General features: G+C 40.3%; 1 protein-coding gene across 1 annotated transcript in view; it reads left to right on the top strand.

The window, feature by feature from the left end:
* The first annotated feature begins 342 nt into the window (after positions 1 to 342).
* LOC129777156 (chorion transcription factor Cf2) overlaps positions 343 to 19,605 on the top strand; it is a 104,492-nt gene continuing 85,229 nt past the window's right edge. Inside the window, exon 1 of the mRNA XM_055783245.1 lies at positions 343 to 1,994. The gene's annotated coding sequence lies outside the window, so the exon portion shown is untranslated. The remainder of the gene's footprint in view (positions 1,995 to 19,605) is intronic.

Below are 19,605 nucleotides of genomic sequence, written 5' to 3' on the forward strand. Positions count from 1 at the left end.
CCCGAAGCTGAATGCAGAAGGAGGTGCGCATAGCCTTCTTTGCGCAACAGAATACCCGCAATACTGAGCCGAAGCAAGCATTGCCTTCAGTGGTCTCTTCGCCCGAGAGAGGGTGTTTTATGCTCGTGTGAGTGGGTCGCTCTCTCTCTCTCTTGCCCCTCGTTCTATGCTGTGATCGCGCGGATGATGGGCCACAACACGGGTGGTTTTTCCCTCTCATGGCAAGGCAAGGGTGTGTATGTGCGATCTTCGCCCGCCCGAGAGTTCGGTTGTGCGGGTTGTCGTCGATTGTGTATGCTCTCAGCCACCGCCGCACAGTCAACGCAGCCTAGTGTCGGTTCATACTCGAAGCCGGCTGGAAGCTATATCAGTTTTTATGTTGAACACACTCTCCTTCATTTTTTGATTAGTCAAAAGTCCTTACCGTTTCAATTCAGTACGTTACGCACCTTTGTTTTTACGTTTGTTCAAAACATCCTTTTAACCACTACTAATGGTTAGTCGTCCCGAACGCGGATGCTGTTACTGAAGTTCCCTGGCTTATGTTCCTGTGCGACGATAGTTCAAAGGATTCGGTTCGGATTCAAACATCACAGCCGCAGCGGAGCACGTTTTTCCTAAGTTACACACCCACTCGTGTCGTCGCGTTTCCCGTGAAAGCACTAACTGGAGAGCAATAGATAGTGTGCTGTTAGTTTATTTAGTTTTCCGAGATAGCAAAACCTCGTACGGAAATATGTTGTTATGTTTGGAACTGGAGGAAAGAACCCAAACAGTGTGATAACCCGTAGAAATACTCATTCATAAGTAGAAATCAGTGTCAGAAGTGAATGGAAACCAAACGCCAGCAGAGCGAAGAGTGAACAAATTTTTGAAATACACTTTTTATCAGTTCAATTCAGTAATTAATGCAAACGAAGGAAGACAAAAAAAAAACAGCTTGTGATTATCGAATGTCAATGACCAAACCGGAGGAGGAGCTCAGATTTGGATGATTTTAATAGGAACAAAAATCTCGAAATCCTCAACACAGAGGAACTGTGTTTCAACAAAAATTATCCCCAGGAAGGAGAAACACGTGAAACACTCAGCGGCGCGACGGCATTCGACAACATCACGAGTGAAACGGATCCGTTTTTCTTCCAAAGTGCCGCTGGCTCGACCGCAAACACGAGCCACGAAAACAAACCCAAGCATTTTTCGCTTAGCTCCTGTTTGAAAGCTCCATTTTTACCGCATGTTAAACAATTACATCCAAACAAGTTTTAAAACAGTTTTTTGAAGTCGCAACAGCAACAAAAAAAGGTTTTCGCGTACTGCCACGATTGCAGTTTAAGTGCTTTTTTCATAACAAATTTTTACAACTTTAAAGTTACACTTTTCAACTATTCAAACAAGCTGCGCGTTACGATACGAAAAAAAACATCGCTTCTTATTACTCACTTACAACGAAAAAAAAGTATAGTTATCAACAACAACAGCAACAACAAAAAGTTTGTTCTACTGAAACCATAAGAATCGAAAAAAGTGTCTTATTTACAACTAGAGGAAGTAGTGACCGAAAAAATAAGAAGATTTTTATAGCACAAAATGATACAGAAGTAACGACAAAAAATAGTTATTTCGAAATTTAGAAAAAAAAAAGAAGAAAAGTGAGTGTGCGAGAACGAAGAAAACTGAAGTGTGATTAAGACAGTGTGTAATCTAGCGAGCAGGAGTATCGCGTTGACAGAGAGAAGAAAAAAAACATGACACCAGTTGAAAAACTCCAGCAAACCTATTGGCCTGCACATTAGTTAGCAATAAAGCAAAAACTAACGTCCATTAACAGAGTCGCAAACGACGACACGACGCAAAATTGCTCCACACCAAACCGGAGGAGGCCCCCAGAGTCCGGCAAATTCGTCGTAGATTAACAACAACAACAACAACGGCAAAAAAAAGTGTCATCCCGTGCAAGCGGAAGATATAAATCCATCTCTTGTTTCTATATGGTAAGTGTGCGTCTTTTTTTTTTCTTTGCTTCTGTTTCCTTTTTGCAAGACAAAATATGGTTCCTTCTGGGTCCAACCGAGATGTTGTGTACCTCGTCCCCCCTCCCCGTGGGATCCTTCTGATGGACGTTGGACGTCGGGTTCAGAGGGAGCTACGAGAGTGCATATGTGAATGTCTCCTGCCAAGGAGCACGTGTATTGTGTGCTTCGGAATCCTTTGAGTTTTTTTTCCAGCGGTTTCGTGCTTAGAAATAGGATGGATAAGTTCGGTCAACAGATGATGGATTGAGATGTGTAACATGATATCGTTTCGCGAATGTACGGCAAAATATGACACATTGTGTCATACTAACACACAGGAATAAAACACATGTTCGTTGGACTAAAATCCTTTCTGTCATAGATATACAGCAAACGTGTTTCAAATCCTGATAAGGTTTCAACCTTTTTCAATAAGGATTCAAATTTCGATTCTACTGACAACATTGTCACGATAACATCTTTTACACAAAAGCAACTGTCAAATTTGACACGAGGGACAGTCTGAACAGTCTGATTAAATTAACACTTTCAAATGAGAAAAAAAATACTTTCATGTTCCTCTCATATTTAACTTTAAGTACATAAGGAAATTTTTAATAAGTCCAATTAGACACATTGTTCCCAGTTGTTCAGCGATTGTACATTGTTTTGAAAAAAAAAATTCACAACATCCTGCAAAAGTGGTTAACAGCTCGACCTCAGGATGATATGAGGTCATCAATGGATGCAATCATTTATTTGGACTTCCGCCAGGAACAGTATTTTCTCTCTATCACAAAATGTTATGTAAAATGGAATACCTTCACCCAAGTCTTCGAAATTCTGAAGCTGCATAACCTAAGTAACCGTAAGAGTTAATTTATCAACTTATAGTGCCCTATTATGGCTCTATTTCAGCATATCTATTTCAGTATTTCAGTTTAGCAGTGTATAAGCATTTTTAATGCTTGTATTGTTTTTGAATAAAAATATGAATGAAAATAGCATTAATGATAGCATTATATGCGTATTTAGTGTTTTCACATAAAGCTTACAAGTCTTAGAACAAAAGCAGTAATAAAAATTTTATGAGCAAATCTAGTACTATCATGTTATTGTTATACGCATTAAAACAAAATAATCAATATCGCTAATGCTAGTATGAGGCTATTACTTGGTATTGGAAGTCAAACTGACTGCAAGCGGTGATTGAAATACGACTAATTTCATCTCTAATTTCTGTAACAAATAACAAAGACACGATGAAAACAGATGTTTCAGAGTTTTCTGGTTGGAATCACATCAGTTAATTTTCAAATTACATTTACTTCTCATTTCAAGTCCCTTCCGGAAACCCAAATAAAAAACAAACCTGTTGAAACCTCAACAACAATAAAGGTTTGTGGGTTTTGAAATGTATAAGGTTCACACGAAGCCGACTGCCGGCTTCTCTCTTTCCTAAATAATCCACAATACATTTTAATACCTAAATAAACCACACAACATTTTAACCCTAAGGCCTTATAGCAACTATATTGACACTTATGAAAAATGTGTTTTTTCGCTGCACTTGGAAAACTATTTCATTATTTTGCTTTTCCAAAGACTTCTAAAGGTATCCGGAAATACTCCTAACAATGTATTTTTATGTAAACAAAGCGCGATTTTAGAACACCGACTGAAAATTATATGTAAATTCTTTGAAAATGCAACAAGTTTATTTGTTTTTCACTGGAAACGTTCTATTTAGGATCTACTGTGTATGATCATAAAGTTTTTTTTTTTTTCAATATAGTAAATGGTGTATTTGATGAAAATTGAAACTTTCATTTTTTTCATTGTAGGCTATATAAAAAATTGTTTTTTCACTGCACTAGAAATATTGTTTTCATTTCTGCATAACCAAAGGCGCAATAAAAGGCGCTCACAAGGCAGCGAAAAAAAAGTGTTTTTGGAGTTAACGGGCAACTCTATTGCCACCAGTTTTTCCAACTGTTTCAATAGTATATTTTTTATCAAAGGTAAATATGTGTTCTTCCTCATGTAAGGCTCATGTTCTCTGATGTTTGAATCGAGCCCTTGTCTAGCTACCACGGCCTTATAATGGATTGAAGGCGCTAGTAATGCTCAAATAGTTAGCATTTTAAGCATTGAATCAGCTATATATGAGAATATAAATAATATAAATCATCATTTATGCAATTTCGGATATAGAGTTGATTCAGGGCTATTCCTTGGTGTTCACTGCTTTCTTGAGAAGCGAATTCCATTCTCAACGTCAGTTTACACCAGTTGAAAGTTGAGTTCAAATTTAAGTATCGCTATACAAAATCTAGTGCCATCCATACGTGAAATGCTTGCTACTGGCGCCGCTGTGAATGTCGGAGTTTCTAGGGTTTCTAACAAATATGATAGTGCTCAATCTAGAGGCGAATGAACTGAAAAGTTTAAACTCTCCAAAAGGAAGATGAAGAAGAAGTGCTCAAATGAAACTAAATATATTCATCGACAGGTTTAGTCTTAAATTTTCGGAGAATTTTTTTTGAATAGTAACAGTAATACAAACATATTTTCGTTGAAGTTACAGTAGATACATTCAATTTGAGAAAGAAAAAGCGTGGAACACCCAGCCCCTGGGTATCACTATTCTAGCTAACAGCATGTGACATCAATCACTTCAACCGCGAGAACTGCCACACTCAAAAACTGGTGTAAATACTTTAGAAACCTGTGTAAATTTTTTTATATATTTTGAATATTTAAAGCATTTTAATAATCAGTTGATGCTTCTAAATTTCGTTTTGAACAAAGGAACCAAGCAGCTGTTAAGAACTTCAATATAATTTGGCGTTCATTTTTGCATGATTTGAAGTTCATTTTGCATGATTTGAACGCCAAACTATTCTTCCAGTCACACAAAACCCAATCGATTCATTGAATCCAAATATTGAAGATACTCCTCCAAAATTGAGATCACTCTCAAAACGCTTTTTTTTGACACTTTAAGCTGTTTGATCGAGTAATTTTTCAAACACCAACTTAACCAAAGAAAAAAGTGATAAAATAAGTCCGTTTAGGCTCCCGATTTGTTCGAAACATCTGTATTTGACATATGCAACGAACACACGATCTTAGTAACCCATGGAAAACATATGGCGCTCTAATACTAACATAGACTCACAGGTTATGTATATTTATTTCAACGAAACCATCGCTATGAGTGCAAAAATGAGGTGCGGCTATAGAAAATAGGCACAGTTCATATGTCGTAATATAACGCAATTTATGAAAGAGGAAAATCCGAATGTCCGAAATCTAATATGCATTTTTTTGCGAAAAATTTTGGAAAAATACGTATATTCTATGACGATGAGATGAGAATCTACTCAGAGAAATTCATTTTATAGCATTTCTGAACCATCTGTACGACATGGTATAATGTCTAGGGACAATTCTGGATGTCAAAATTAAATATGCAATAAACTTTTTTTTGTGAGAATGTTTTCAAATACGTATAGAGTTGTATAAAAGTTAGACAACTAGACGGAAATCCTTCCCAAACTGCAGAGACTGCTTGAAACAATTCTGTTGTGTTTTCACTTGCCTGCTAACTCGGCGGTTCACAATTTCCCAGAGATTTTCAAAGGGATTTAGATCAGGTAAGCACAATGATTTTGTGATGATGAAACATTTTTTTTCTCAATTTTGCAAGTGTTATTGGAATTATTTATAGAGAGATTATTATATAACATTTTCTATAATCTCTCTATAAATTATCCCGTTTGTTATTCCATCAATACGATGGAAAGGTCCCACAACTTGCCCAGAGAGACAACCTCAAACAATCACGCTTCATCTCATGTTTATTTAGTACCAAATAGTCGTAGTCATGCTTTCGAAATCAAATTGATTGATTTTGGATTCGTTTTCTATTTCGAAGCATTCCAGCTTAAATTGTTCTTCGTAAAGAAAAGTCTTGCCTTTCTATGTTTGTTGTTAAGAAACGGCTTCTTCGATGGTCTGAAACAACTCTCGCAACCATCTCATCCATCACGGAACGGCCATGGAGCGTACATCCAATTCACACATGGTCTCGGATCCTTATGCAAGACAATCGTTTCGAGAACAACGTGTGATTAGCCGATTCATTCTCGGCGTTTTTGTTTTCCTTGTATGACCTGGACGGTTAATCGTTTCAACCAATCTCCTTGTTCTGTTGCAACAAACGACGAAGGTCAAAAGAGACTACGAATCCAGAAATCGTAAAACAAGTGCATCGACTCGTTTTGAATCATCGTAAAGTGAAGCTACGCGAGTTAGCTGAGGCTGTAGACATTTCAAAAGAACGAGTGGGATACATTTTGCACGACATTTTGGACATGAAAAAGCTATTGCGCGATGGGTGCCGTGTTTGCTGACCGTCGACCAAAAACAGCGGCGCGTTGATGATTCAACAGCCAGTTTGGCGTTGTTGGAGCGTAATCGAGGGGACTTCTTTCGACATTTTGTGACATTTTTTTTTTGATATTTTGAAAAATACAATTTTGGTTTGATTTTTGTCTCGATTTTTTGAGGCAAAAACGCAATTCTTTTACAAAAAATGTCACCATTTCGTCAAAAATCAATATTTTGAAAAAATCCTACTTACGATGACAGGAAATATATCCAAGAATACGTAAAAAAAAATCATCGGTTGAAATCAGTCCACTAAAAAAAACTTGTAGAACTCCCACCAGTTTACAAGGTTTAGGCTGCAAGGGTTCAACACCATTTTTTTTTGTTTGTTAGGTAATATATACCTAATAAAGCTGTGATATCAGATTAATCATAATAATGTATTTACTCGTTGAAAAGACTCGCGAAAATCACATACTTCTTATGATGTTCAAAGTGTACTACCCCCTTAACCAACTTGACAGTTGCCTAACCTTTTTCGTGTGCTTTTCATAACCATTTATTTTTTTTTATTTTTTCTTCGTAACCAATTATATTCAACTGGATTGCTTTTTAGCATCAATGTGTAAATAATCGACGTCATATCCAATGTAAAATTTTGCAGTGAGGGGTATTCGAATGTAATTTGACGTTCAAAAAACATCGATTGAATTACAGAAAATAATTTCTGCAAATAATATTTCATACCTGTTGTTGCACTCAATGCAAAACTTCCAAACCGTTTAGTGAAAACCTTTTTTTCATTCAATTTCACGATACCAATAATAATGATAAGTATAATATAATATTAGGCATTATCCTTTGATCAAGCTTATGTTAATATTATATGTTAGTCAAGTGACTTCGAACAACAGTTATCATAAAGGCACAATTCTTTCAGTGTGAACTTTAGTAGGGATTTTTTAATGTAAAATTTTTTTATCGTGCTACTAACAGATTGCAGATTGTCAAAGTTCTAGTAATATGTTCTGAAAGTTAGGTGTAAATAGAATAGTACTCATTAGCTTATTTGAGATTTGAAGCGCAATTCGACAAAATACATAGGTACATGTGTTCACTTTAGAGCATTTGCTTGTTTCACGAGCTACGCAGGAGGTTCCGGGTGGAGATGCATGAGTTTTCCCTCAATTTCTTCAATTATGTCAAATATTCAGATGAAAGCCGACCTTTGATCACGTACGATAATCATGAAATCATACTTGACGATCATGTGTTGCATGCTTCGTTAAGCCTTTTTCGCCTGTCAGGGGACTCCCATTTGAACACAATAGTTTCGAATTTCCTTGGTTCCCCCTCCCTGTGAAGGTTCGAGCCCATAAATTCCAACATGCTAATCTGCCGTTAATGTTGTTAACGACGACCGTCCGTAGGTTCACACAGGTGAAAGCCTATGCCACCAACGCGTCTTCGAAAATCATTTTACGTATTTTTTTTATCCGCTCCATTGGTTATTTTAGGCGGTCAATCAAACCATCGCGCACACAGGTCATCAAGCTTGAACCGCGCCGAGGCCGTTCCGTCCGGGCGTCGTCGGGTTCGGGCAAGTTCAAGCGCGGGGGAGACGACGCCGTTTGCTGAATAGCCCCCCAGTCAGTGTGTCGGTTCGGGCCGATGGAGGAAAATTATAATTGAAAATTACCTCAGGTAATCGAAGCGCGCTCGCGCAGGGTGATGTTTGGTGAGGTGTTAAAAAGTGCTGAACGTGCGCTGCGATGGGACACAACGGGCGGAAAACAAATGAAACAAAAAGCGCCGTTTACATATACACCAGAATAATGTGTGCGAGAGTGCGAGAATCCGCTTGACTATTCATTTATTCTGCACTCGAATGAAATTAAAACCTTTCAAAACGGGCACCTCTTGATTGGCCCCCGGCTCGACAGGCCGAGGGGCGACGGGGGCCGAGGAAAGAGAAAAAAAGAGTTTATTAAATATGGATTTATGCAGGTATAGCGTCGTAGTGTCATGTCACTAATGTGATGTAATGGAAATCGACGTTTTGAATGCGCGTTTGGGGCGGAATGCATGCGCGGCTTAGAATGTACACCGGGTCGCGTGAATATTATATACTACGGCTACTAACAAAGCTTTCGCCGCTGGGATGATCCTAAGTCGCCGCTTAGTGTAGCATGTGTGTGCTCTCAGGACCACAATCGGCACACGTCGAATTGTTCAACAAGTTCGTATCAATTGAGCGCAAAAACATTGAACATTGAAACGAAACAAGTACATGTGTTTATCAAAAAACGTGTGGAAGGTTATTTTGTAATGTGGTCATCAGCCCACCATTTATTTTTGTTGTCCACAAAACACCGAGGTCTGTTTTGGTTCAACAAGACTCAGCACACAAAATATGTTGGTCACGCATTTTAGTTTGGAAGTGGTTGATGTTGCTTGGGAAGGGTTTTTATAGGGGAGTATACCAATGTAATCAGTCAGTTTTGAAGGGAATGGAACTTTGCCTTCTCATTTTGTCATAAATCGGTTGAGAATCCGAATTCAATCTATTAGTTCAAACCCAAAGAATAATTCATCATTTCCGGACAATAGCAACTTGTTTGGCATTGTAACACCACGTTTTAATCAAATGATTTCCTAGCAAACTCATCGGGTCAGCAATAAAAATAATGCCCATTCATATGTGGAAAAATTATAACATCCTAAGGGCGGACTCCATGTGGTCCACACGAACCATTCATGGCCATCAGCACTTCCGCTCACAAAACGAGACCTGTTCCACCCTCCGGCAACGGATACAATCCAAAATCTGACCACCGAACGACAAATAGTCAAAAAACCACCAAACCCAGCGAGCGTTCATTCCTTCGTTCGATGATCATCAATCGGATTAATTATGTTGCAGTGGCGCGGAGCCATCGACATCATCTCGCAGAGGAAACCCATAAAAATCGTCGACATCGTCTCGATCTGTTACAGCTCCACCGACAGCGACGGCTCCTCCCCCAACGATCCACAGGAGCCCCAGCGGCGGCGGCTAGCGAGATTACATTGAGGAGAGGGACAACACAAAAACATTTGCATCATCGATATCATGACGGTCAGCGTCCGGCCGGGATGTGTGTGATACAAGAGGAAGGAATCGAGCCCATAAAACCGATTTCTGTTTGGTCGTAGGAGATATCGAACAAAAAAAAATGCGCGCGCCCCATGGCAATTTATCCGGATTCGGGGCGTCAAGTCCGCTAGATCACCTTCGGGGGGATACCACTGGCTGACCACCACCACCGACCGACCGGATCGGACCGGATGCCGGCCACAAAAGTGTGGGATAATTTTCGCTCGCAACTCAAATGATCTTCTCCTCCCCCTAATGGTGAACGGGGTGATGCTGTGTGTCTGCGGATGGGACATTTTTCTGGGGGCTTAAATGAGCCCGCGGAATAAATTAATGTCTTTCGTTGGCACCGTTGCAAGATTATGCCTAAGGTTTGGGGCCTGCCAGTGCGCGCAGGAAATGGACGATTGGAGCAATGTGCATGTGGTGGACACCCATCACCCAGCGGCAGGGACGCCGCGCGCGAGTGTGCGAGCTTTCGGGGCATTTATTTCCAGTGTTATTTTTTTTTTTTAATCTTACATTCACTGTGACCGAGTTTCGAGACTGTCAAAGCTGAAATATTGATGGGCTTCCTTTGGGGGCAGGAGGTAGCCAAGCAAGTGAAACGAGAGCGATTTCCGAGGCTAAGTTTCGCACCAGCACCAGCGGTGATCGCCAGGGAAGTGACCTCACGTCAGCGGTAATTCGTGTTGACAGATGCAGGAGTAAAAAAAGACCGATGGAAATATTTTCGGGTCCCATGCCGGAGGTTGATTTCCGCTTTTTTTTTATCCATTAGAGCTGGATTTTATCCACCGAATTCGTTTCCGAGTGGTGCATTTTTCAATTGAGTGTTTCGAGTGTTATAAAATTCATCCAAGTACGAAACTCTGGTTAGAACATTCGTAAATCAATAAATCCAATATCATGCTGGCATGCTTGTTGTTATATCGACTAAAATCAGATCTGTCCCGTCAATCAAAACTCGATGTTTTTAATCAACATCGACCAATTGACGAATTTACGTTGGATTTACAAGCAGATGGCGCAGCGAGTAAAATGAGGATGTTTTGTTTTTTTGGTATGAAATTCGTTCAAATTTTCTAGAAAAATCAGAATTTATCTTCAAGGTTCCCGGTTTCATGTATTCTTTCCACGCTGAAAAGGTTAGAAAATCATCATTTTACATATTACGAGGAATGGCTTGTTATAAGTATTGTAACTTTAATTTTTTTCAACTAAGTAAACGATGAATAGAGTGTTTTGCGCTAAAAATAACCAACCAAAACATAACCAATGATATCAGCCAATTTGATATGATATCGTTTTCATCGCAATTATCCATAGTATCAATAACCGGTATGCATTATCAAACTTAACATTTTCGAAGATTATCTATGACTTTGGTCAAATCGCGTGTTAAAACCATCGTAAATATACAAAACTCCAACTTTCTTACCATATACTGACGACATTCAATGGCTGAAATGAATCTAAATTGAAAAAAAAAGAATAATCACCACCGAATGTTGCTTTTCAGTGCGTTAAATAAACAAACACCCTCACTTTTGTGGTTCTGAGCTCTAATGTAGATGTCGCATGAGCTGATTTAGCTTTGCGTGAATTCGCCAATTTGTTTACCGACCTTGACAGTTGCTAGATTTGGGTGTTGTGCTGCCAATCAACTATAAAATACTTGATTGTACATGTGGATGTACAACCATTTGTATGAAACGCTATTATCTATATAATGGCTTTACTTACGATATTGATAACGTCTTCAGAACGGAAATTTTAAATTCCATCATGACGAATGTCAACTTATTACATAAGAAATGTGCTTGTACATCAAAATATTCATCCTAGTATAGGAAAATTAGTATCCTTATTTTCCATGGAAATAATCAAAATGTGTATTGCTTATTGTTTGATTCGTTCAACTGCACATTGAAATGCAATCATGATTGTGAAATGGAATCAGCAAGTGTGCCAATATAGAACCAGCATTTGCCGATAGAGTGTTTGAAATGTTTGAAATTTCGTTATTAGCACCCCTTTTCCTTTCAACTCACAACGAAATAAGTTTCAAATATCAAGATAGATTGAATAAGCATTGAGCATGTCCATTCAAGCATCTGGAAAGGATAGTAAAGACAACTGTTACAGAATCGCACCAAATGCTTGTCGTATAGTTTGTATTATTTTGAGAATCCTAAGCATAAATATCGACTACACTATCAAATCGCTACGGGCGGCACACAGTGGTCCCAGAGAAAATTTAGGCGGCCAAAACTCATATTTTTTAGCTCAAAACCCAATTTTTTGGTAGACTGGAGTTTTCGGATACGCAGAGTTTATTTTTCAACTCTATTTCACCAAAAAACCAAAACGGGGGGGGAGGGGGTGTTCAAAGGGGCAAAATTCAAAATTCTCAGTTTTTATCATGTTTGGAATCAAAATGGATGTTTTCGGATAGGCAGAGTTCATTTTTCAACTTGGTTTCACCAAAAAACCAAAAAAAAAAGAGGAAAAAATTGATTTTTCGAACCATCAACTAACTATGAAAAATCATAACTCAAAAACGAAAAAAATAACTCTCTGGTTTCGACATATATTATGTGAAAATTCCTCAGAAAAATATGAAAAAATATAGCGCCTTTGGTCTCGAGACTATGAAAACAATAAAAAGCGAATACAATCAATAATAACGAGAACAGATTTCAAATTTTCTGCAGGTTTAGTAAAAGACCAGCTGATTCACTTTGATTTGATATGTCGATCATCTGAATCGGTTTAGTAGTTATGAATTTTTGAAAAAAGTCGTTTTTGGAAAAATGAGGAAAAAGTTGATTTTTCGGACAACCCTAAAATGGAAATGGTCACCCTACTGAAAAAATAAAAAAATACGGGTCTAATGTTTTGCGATAAAGAACAAAACTACCACTTTTCACGAAAATCAGAGAAAATCTGAGAAAAACTCACAGGACACTTTGAGGAGCACTTTCATTGAAATAGTTTTGCGGGAAAATTGGCTGGGCAAGTTTTATAAGTTCATCCGAAGCAAGATGAAACTTCCAAAATAGTACTTACTTTGTGTGGAGTTAACACATACTACAACCAACCGAATTTCGAAACTGACAACAAATTCAAATTCTCCGCTTCAAGAAACATAATGATCCAAAAAAAATTCGTTTAAAAACTTCACCAAAACACATGTTACAAAGACACACGCGAAATAGTGGCACCGGCTAGCATGCGAAGCTGGTATCTTATCGCGTTGCCAGAGCAATGATGCGAGCGCGGAATGGGGTGAAACAGGTGATCCTAGATGCCTTGAACATCCTAGAATAAGGGACTGTAGAATTTCTGTGTTTTTATGCCACTTCATTTCTTGAGTTTTGGCCGCCTAAATTTTCTCAGGGACCACTGTGCGGCAGTGCGTTTACTGTGGGTGTAATTCATTTTGAGCTGATAACTCGGCTGAATATGAGCCAAAACTTATAATCTTTCCTCTTAAACTCACTAATTCAAAAAAGAGTCGAACAGAAATGAACTCGGAGCTCGAGTGTAAGGCTCTACACTCTAAACACATTCAGATTGAAGCCAAGTAGATTACTAAAGGATAGAACTAAAAATAATCAGTTACATTGGGAATCGAATTGATTTTTCACAATACAATTTACTATGTACAATTTATATTAAAACTACACCGCCACTGCTCGAATTTCATTATCTTCAAAATTCTCACAGCTAAATGCCAAATAAATGTACGATTAAATGGACCGTTCAATCCCAAATCAGCCCCACAATTCGCATCCTACATTCGCACCGCGAAATCTCCTCCCGAACCGGCACGAATTAGATTCCCTTCTTCAGATCTTCAGCGTGCATTTTATCAATTTCATGCGAAACTTTCTATCTCACATCGACAACAACAACCAAACAGTCGGAATGGTCCGCTGCCCTCCCAAATGAGAAAAGTACAGTTAATCTTCTATTTGAAATATAATTATAACATTCAGCCCGCTCCTCGCCCCGGCATCCCCTCCAAAACCGCTCCCGATCGGGTGTTCGGCGGCAAAACTCCTACACTTCGCTTCGCTAATGTGGCCCCTCGTGCTGCTGTTCTCATTTCACACATCGATCATGTTGATGGAAGTCGAACGTTGGCTGAAGAGGGCACACCAAAACAAAGCGATCGCTCTCAGGCGGACCCGAAAAGCTTTGACTATCGTGTCAAAACTCGTGCACCCAGATTCGGAGCATAATTTTCCTAATGTTGTGTTAATAGAAACACAAATATTTGTCTTCGCGAGACGAGCCACGAGCGTCCGAGATGAAGGCGCTTGATGTGTATCGGAGAGACCGCAAGATCCACATCTGGGCAAAGATATCTGACAGACTCCTTTGGAAGTCTTCTTTGTGGTTGCGGATCATCAAGAACGGGTTCACGGTTAATTGACAACCAATTCGGATTAGCTCGCATGCTGATACAGGTCTTAATTTGGACTCTTCCAATTCCTATCAACTGTACCCAAAACATACTTTTGTCACGCATTAGAAACCATAACCCAACCAATACGAAACGTTTCGTTCAGCTAATTCATCAACTCTGGTGGTCAACACCGTAGCCACTCTCGACAGCTGCACTTGGACTCGTTTTGCGTTCACCAATCGTTTCTCAAAACGCTTTTGTCGAGCATCTAGGCGAAGTGGGAATGGGGAACACCTAAGACGGTATAACAATAAAATACTTCTACTACCAAATCTACCTCGCGGAATAGCACAAGTCCCCCCACTAATGAGCTCATGACAGTTCGCATGACGCTTGAGCGAATGTCGCAGGGTTTTGCTGCTTGCCATTTTTCTTGTTATTAAGCAAGTGCCCAAGCGAATCGTGATTTTAATTTTCGGACGCCACTTAAATATCGCTGTTTTGACAAAAACCGCAACCAATTTGTCAACGCGGCGAGAACCTGTAGCGCGCTCGGCGGCCAAGATACATGTGTTTGTATAGTGTGGGAAACACAGAAAAATAGGGAGGGACAACATCCACCCCCCTTGAAGGTGACAGTTGTGGCCAAGCTTGTGTGCGCCTTGCTAGAGAGATAAACATTCTTCATCCGAATGGGTCCATCAATCTCGCCATCAGCAGCAGCAGAGAATCGATGCAATCTGGACCCACATAGCTATTCCGGGAATCAGAAAATCCTCCGGCGCGTTGAAAGGCCGCTGAAAAAGATCCCGCCAACTCGATTACCATAAATTTCACCTGGCGAAAACAATCGCGCAAATATTTTATCGCAAACTCATCTCCCCCCCTTGTTTGGGAAGCATCGTGAGCACAAAGTGCGCCCGTATGCGGAGAGCGGTTACCTCCGCAGTGAGTAGCGAGTGCGAGTGCTTGCAAGCGCGCGGCCTACACCCCCGAACCCATTCCCAGACCAACCCAGCCAAGTCCGGCGAAAGTTTTACGCTAGAGTCTCACATTTCACCAGACCTTTGGGGGAGATTCTTTGTTGGGTTTCCGCGGCGCAAACGCACCAGATTGTAGGTGCACGATAAGTGTCCAAGATTTGTGGCTACCCAGATCTTGGACGATTCTTGAATCTCTGGTTTCTAGTGGTGCTCTATCTCTGTCTGCCTTCAAACACCACGGGTGGGTTGGAGAGCCCCTCGGAAAGTCAGGCCGCACTGACTTCACTCTTAATTTAAAGTCAAATCAATTTAATTTCTTAATTTTTGTTTCATTCTCTTCGGGCTCTTGTTTACTGGCTGAGTGCACCTCCGAGGTAAGAGAGAGGGAGTGTTCGGAAAATAAAATCCCATATGTTGATGGCGAGATATTGCTTTTCGGAAGAGAACAAGTCAAGTGCTTTTTCTGTGCATTAGCTTCATGTGGCCACGGAGGCTACCTTTCTTCTCACGAGTCGGCCTTCGGCGTTGAGCGCTTTTTATCCAAATTGGGGGAACGGCCGAACTTCCACCGACATGGAGTCCATCTTGAGTCGTGCACTTTTGGGGTCCTTCGTCGCATCGATCGCGTGGAGGTCAAAAATAAAAGCGTCAATTAATTAGGCCATGACCAACAAATTTTAATGGTGTTCGACTCCTCCGCCGATCTCGATCGCGGCGGCTACCGCGAGTGGTTCTGCGAGGGACACTGTGAAAATGGAAATAAACGGTTGGTGCGCGGCAAATAATCGTTCAATTAAGCATTCTTTCGGCAAAAGATTTATTGAGCAGACGGGATGATAAAAGCTCCCCCATTGGTGGGGGTGTGGGCAGGGGAAGCAAGGCAACGTTCTCTCAACAAAGCTCGGAATCGAAATCGCAATTAAAACACGGCTCAATATCGAAGGCTCAGCGCTGTGTGGTTTGTACGAGGGGCCCTCGGGGAGATGTTTTTCTCTGCTATTTATGCTTATGAGGGGCTTTCACACTTTCATTGATTTCCTCCCGCTCTATTTGCTTATGTACTTGGGGTGCTGCTGCAAACGACTGGCGGCGTTGATGGTGTTCTGTAAGTGACTGAAATCAATTGAGATTTCTATTGATACCAATTAACCTTCCCCTATCGGTGGAGTTCCGATGGGATCTTCTTCTTCTTCAATGGCACTAACGTTCCTAGAGGAACTTCGCCGTCTCAACGTAGTATTACTTGCGTCATTTTTATTAGTACTTAGTTGAGATTTCTATGCCAAATAACACGCCTTGAATGCATTCTGAGTGGCAAGCTCTAGAATACGCGTGATCACAGTGCAAGTCGGAGGAAATTTGTTTGACGAAAAATTCCCCCGACCAGAACGGGAATTGAACCCGAACCCCCGGCATGTTAGTTATGACGCTAACCACTCGGCCACGGGAGTTCCGATGGGATCCGTCCGTTGAATTATTGAGGGAGGCTCGATTTATTGGTTGTTTTCATCGACCTGATTCCAACTTATCCAACTATTTTTCTCAATAATCGTTTGTTATTTACCAATGGATTGGAAATTATGTAAACCATATCAATCTGGGTAATGAGGTTAATGAGTAAATATGACAATGCGATATATATTTTTGAGTCTTTATATTGATTCTTTCCTTTTATTTATTTCCAATTTATTTCCATCCACTGACAACAGATAGCCCATTAATTTTGTAATGATTTTAGCAGAATCCCGCATGATATTGCTAAAATTTCGGATCTAATGTTGTCCTCAAGCCTCTATTGTCTCCGGCAAGAAACCTCAACGAAAAGTCCGACGGAGTAAGCTCCGGAGCAATCTGAATTAACAAAACTGATCGATGATTTTCGATCCATTTTTTCGGCGCGTTCCTAATTATATCGATACAACTCGAATTGTATCGAATTGACATTTTTCAAACGTAAACAATGACACCATCAATTCGATTATCCAGATGAAGATGGCCATGGTCGTTCAAGTGAAGTGAAATTTAATCGTATCGCACCTCCAGAAGGGTAGAAGGCAATTGGCGATCTAACGTACAAATCTACACCTAGGCGGCGCTGCGGTGAAAGTGATGATGGTTTTAAATTTTACCATGTGAGCTTATGGAAGGTTTGTAGTTCTTTCCATGAATTACAATATTATAATCATAAAAGATTATTTGATTGCGATGAGTTTGTAAGAAATTTAATTCTGCGCAATTTTATATACAACATGTTATTTATTTACCTCTTTCAGTAGTGAAAACTATAAAAATGTTGACAATGGTTGAATTAAAGAAGGAAATTGGAGAGCACAATCAAACACAAGTAGAAAAATGCACGATTCCTGCATGTGAGAACTACCTTGGAAAGCCCGGAAGTAAAATATTCGTGAATTGTTTTTGAGTTTTAGGTTACATTAGCATCATTTTCTTAGTTCAAAAACAAAATCCAGATGTCTCACCGATCGTTTACGTTTTGCGTTAGGTCGCCAATATGAAAAATCACTTATTTAAACAGCGATATATAAGACGGTCAAATATTTTCTATTAAAAACAATTAATTCATTAGAATTCGGGACCCATATATGAGAAAATATAAACTAATTTCTCAATTAACTATTTCTCTACAAATTACTGGATCATTTTATTTAATGTTATAAAACTTATTTTCAACTGTTCTGTAGAACGATATTTAATCTTCGTGGAACGCCTGCCACCAGTTTTTCACATGTAAAAAGAAATTAGTTCATACGGGGTTCAAACATGGAGGTTGTAATAGGCAATAGAAACATACTAGCAGCATGATCTATTCAGATTCTCAAAGATCGAAAATTCCTCAGGAGAGATCAATCTCTCAATCTCTCAATCTCAATCTTCTAATCTCTCGTACATTTGTGCAGACCGAAAGACGTTTCCCTAACACGGACTTGGAAATCAGCCGCCGAAAAAATACAAACAAGCTGTGGGCTAAATGCGAAGGTTTAAACCTACTCTAATACAAATAAGAAAACATTGGAGGAAGCTGCGGGCGCTCTCGTACTCCAACGAAATAATATAAAAGGGTTCGACACGGATTAGATTGAGTCGGCCGGGAATTTTAAAGAAAAATGCTGATTTCCCAACAAACCCTAGCAAATCACTTATTAGTTTACAGCTCCAAAACAAAACGTCATAAATTTACTGACTGCGCCACCTGGTTGTGAATATGACGACAATTCGTCAATAATGAATTTCCATGGTGAATATAACACTTTCCATGAAACTTATTTTGCTGGTGAAAATAGTGAAAAAAAAATTAACTTCCTTTTCCTCGGGCAAAACAATCTAATACCATGAACCATTCATGCTCTCGTAGTTATACGCAAGGTGGGTTTTCCTCTCGAACCTTGTTTCTCTTCATCAAAAACAGCGATAATATCAACGTCAACGTTGGAATACTTTTAATTTTAAACATATTTTAAATGATCACAACGAATTCCGCAGAGCTTGAAGCAAAATTACGGCTAGGGCTACTCCTTTGTTTAACATTTGAACTAGTCTTGAAAAATTTGAAAGTCGAACAAACTCTTTATCAGCTTTCCGGATGCCGATCGGAAAGCCCTAAATCTGCTCCGATTCGGAAGGCCCCGTGGCACGGCACATTATCGCGACAAGTTCGTCCGATCTAGGGCCCAAAGTCCAACTGATCGATATCTCCGAGTACAAATCAATTATCCCACACCCATCGCACACGGGAAATTCCCCCGCGCGGACGCCGCCACCACCACCCCAACATACGCTGGACTACCCTCCAATGCGACCGTTCATGTTTCCTTCTTCGCTGGGAGCTACGGATGCGTGCAATGCCGCGCGTAAGACATGTCTTTTTCCTCTGTCCAGTTCAGGAAAAAAAGATAATGACACCAGAGCATCGTTGTCGTCGAAGCCGTCGCCGTCGCCGTCGTCGTCATCGTTGTGGTCAATTCCAGGAAATGCTCCGAGGAGCAACCCTGCCCTGCAGCACCTGCCGCTCACTGCGGTTCGAAATTCTGACGACATATCTTCTCCCCGCCGTGAATCCGTCCGTCGTAAAACGCTCAACATTCGACCGGCCAGCAGCAGCCCTCACACGGCCATTAGCAACGGGCGATTGTTGATTTTTATACGGTAGATTTAAATCTCGCCTTTTTATTTCAGCCAGATTAGATGTTTGTCTCTCGCTGCCTTGGGTATGCGGGCTGTCTCTCGGGGCGTTCCGATTGGACTAGTTCTCGGGAAGATAGCCTCTCATGGGAAACATCGACGAGCCACAACAGGTAGATTACGGAATCCCCACAGCCAGTGGCAGCGCTGAAATTAGTATTGTGCATTAATTAGTCTTCGCTCGGACCCCTCAACTGATGGTCAACCTGAAGTCGGCTGTGGAGGCTGTGAAGATTTGTATTTCTCGTGGTTACTTTATTGATTTCCGATGTCGTTAACTGATAAGCGCGAATTGAACGGTGCGCTTTATTTCCGCTTAATTAACAGCGCTCCGGCACCGACCAGCGATCGATCGCGGGCTGATCATCATCACTCAGCGGGGCTCTTCCTCTTTCGACGGAGTGTTTGCCACATTCTCACAGAGCAGTACCGGTAACGGCGACCTTTCTGATTAATTAG

The sequence above is a fragment of the Toxorhynchites rutilus genome, chromosome 3, assembly GCF_029784135.1.
Source record: "Toxorhynchites rutilus septentrionalis strain SRP chromosome 3, ASM2978413v1, whole genome shotgun sequence".
In the NCBI taxonomy this organism is placed as follows: Eukaryota; Metazoa; Arthropoda; class Insecta; order Diptera; family Culicidae; genus Toxorhynchites; species Toxorhynchites rutilus.